We start from the raw sequence: 2,558 nt of genomic DNA on the forward strand, positions 1-2,558 counted from the left end.
GTGTGTTGTACAGTGAGTGTGTGTGTGTTGTGTGTGTGTGTTGTACAGTGAGTGTGTTGTATGTACTTGTTGTGTGTGATGTGTTTTGCTGTACTTTCCTTGTGTCCTGTAAATGATTTTACATCAACCTGCTGAGGGACTGAAGATGGAAATTAGCCACATTGGCTATAATCTTTACATATTTACATTTTTAATGTTGATTAATATGTACTGTCCCTTTACCAATAAATAAAATAAGAAATAAGAAATTAAATTAAGTCAATCAATTAAAATACTGTCCCACTTTAACTGTATGTTTTTAACTGTATGTTTGAATAGTATTTAAATAGTTTATGTTGTTATAATAAATAAATTGTATTATTATTTATTATTATTATTATTATTATTATTATTATTATTATTATTATTATTATTATTTATGACTGGTCTGGATCTTAGGTAGAAATACGTCAATTTACACAAAGACTGATTGACAGAAAACTTTTATTTACAACATAACATGTTCATCACATGTCCTTGCATCCTTTACTTCCTTATGTACTTGTTTACTTCATATTTGTTGGCTGGTAGGTCGGACCCACCGTCATTTCTGGGTTGTAGTAGACAGTCCGAAAGGGAGCTGTGGGAACTGTTGTTGGGTTGGTATATCCAGTCATTTGTGGGACTGTTCCATTATAACCCAGTGGTACCATCATAGCACGGTAGTTCCATAAAGGCTGAGCGGGACCTGCTGGAGCTGCGGGGTGGGTGTAAGCTGCAGGTGTTGTTGCATTGCTTTTCCGTTTCTTCTGCCCAAAGTTATCACTGGGGGACCACCCTGGGAACTTGGCCTCGTGCTCCCTCTTAGCCACTCTTGCCTGCTCGAAATATGGGGCTTGTTCATTGTCTGAAAGCATTGTCCATCTTGCCCCGGCGATTTTGTTCACCTCTGCTGAATTTGTTATATTAAATTCTTGCATAATAAGCTCCCTCTGCTCAGCCTTGTACAACATGAAGGCATTAGGAGGTTTTTTGATGTATGGCTTCTTGTCACGATTGACTGGTGCTTGGGCTGTATTACTGGCCGTTGCTATTGGTCCGGTTATCTGGAACATTGTTCTCCCATTGATTGTAACGGGACAAAGATTTGAGGGTCTGACAATTGCACATGGCATTTGTGGATTTGCCATTTTTGTAGATGGTCGAGGCACTTGTTGGTACTGGCTCCAGTTTGGTTGACTGTTCCCCGTGTTAGACAGTGTAACTCTCTCTGGAGGACTGGAGTGCACCATCGATGTTGCTGGCTCAACGTGATGAGCTGTAGACAACGCTACTGTTGGTGCTGCTGGTCGGGAGTACGGTGGACTGTTCCGAGGAGCATAAAAGGTTTTCCTTGGTGCAGGTCCAACTTGTGAAGATGGGCCTGCTGTCACCGGGGACACTGGTGACGGTGTGATGTTTTCCAGGGCAGAATTTTTAATTGAATTCTGAGCCCTGTAGTATTCAGCAATTTGGTGTGGCAATGCTGATGGCATCTGGAAGTCCATAGGAGATGTTAGTGAAACTTCATTACCAGTGCCCATACTAACACGGCCGTCCAACATGGCTTCAATTTGTTCTGCCATCGCGTCCTCTTCGGTGTCTGTCGAATAGTCCGATGACATCGACGTTTCTTGGATCTGTAAAAGCACACAAATACTTTTTTTAATTTATATAACTTAAAAGTGCACGATGTCACATTTTGGTTGGGGGTTCGTCACCTGCTTGTTTCTATAGATATGTCATTGCTTTGCCTCAAATGTTTCACAGTATGACATTAATCAGCTCTACCTTACATTTATTAAACTACAGGTAGTTTTGAAGCTCAAAAATGCCCAGAAAACAGGCATTCTGACTGTGAGCGCGGTTGCCTCTCCACAGACCTGACCTGTAACTTGTTCTGGTTTGGTCTCCATGAAGATAAAAAGGTGTGATACCATACAGTGAAACATTCCAGGTAAAGCAATAACATCTCCAAAAGCTTTGTCGAAAAAGCTGATATAAAGAAAGCCAGCTAGAGATGGAATAGCACTGTGTCCTATGTGTGTGTATGTGTGGGATGGGAGTTTACCTGCGATGCAGAGGGCGTAGAGGGACTGGCTTTAGGCGAGTTTCTTGCACCGTTGGCCTGTTTTGCCACCTCCAGAGGGCTCTCCGGTCGGGAGTAAGGATTGTTCCGAGGAGAATAAAAGTTTTTCCTTGGAGAAGGCCCGTGTGATCTGGAGGACCCCGGTGTTGCCGGAGAGTCCAGTGCTCCTGAGTTACTCTCAGTGTCCTCACTTATAAAGCCGTTCATCATGGCTTCAAGTTCGGCTGCCATCTCCTTCTCTTCCTCTGTAACGGGTTCCAACTCCTACAGAAAAAAAAAAAAACACTTTAAATGATCTACCACCACATTATAACAACTGTTTTATGGTTGATATTAAGAAATCCCTAGCAAAAGTTTGAATCACACTGTTTCTATGTGTAACTTGTTTGTGTGGGACTGGAGATTACCGTCGATGGAGAGGGCCCCTGTTTCGCTGGAGAGCCCGGTGACC

This window comes from Boleophthalmus pectinirostris, unplaced genomic scaffold (genome assembly GCF_026225935.1).
Source record: "Boleophthalmus pectinirostris isolate CB_2022bp ecotype Guang Dong unplaced genomic scaffold, ASM2622593v1 HiC_scaffold_3, whole genome shotgun sequence".
Taxonomy (NCBI): Eukaryota; Metazoa; Chordata; class Actinopteri; order Gobiiformes; family Gobiidae; genus Boleophthalmus; species Boleophthalmus pectinirostris.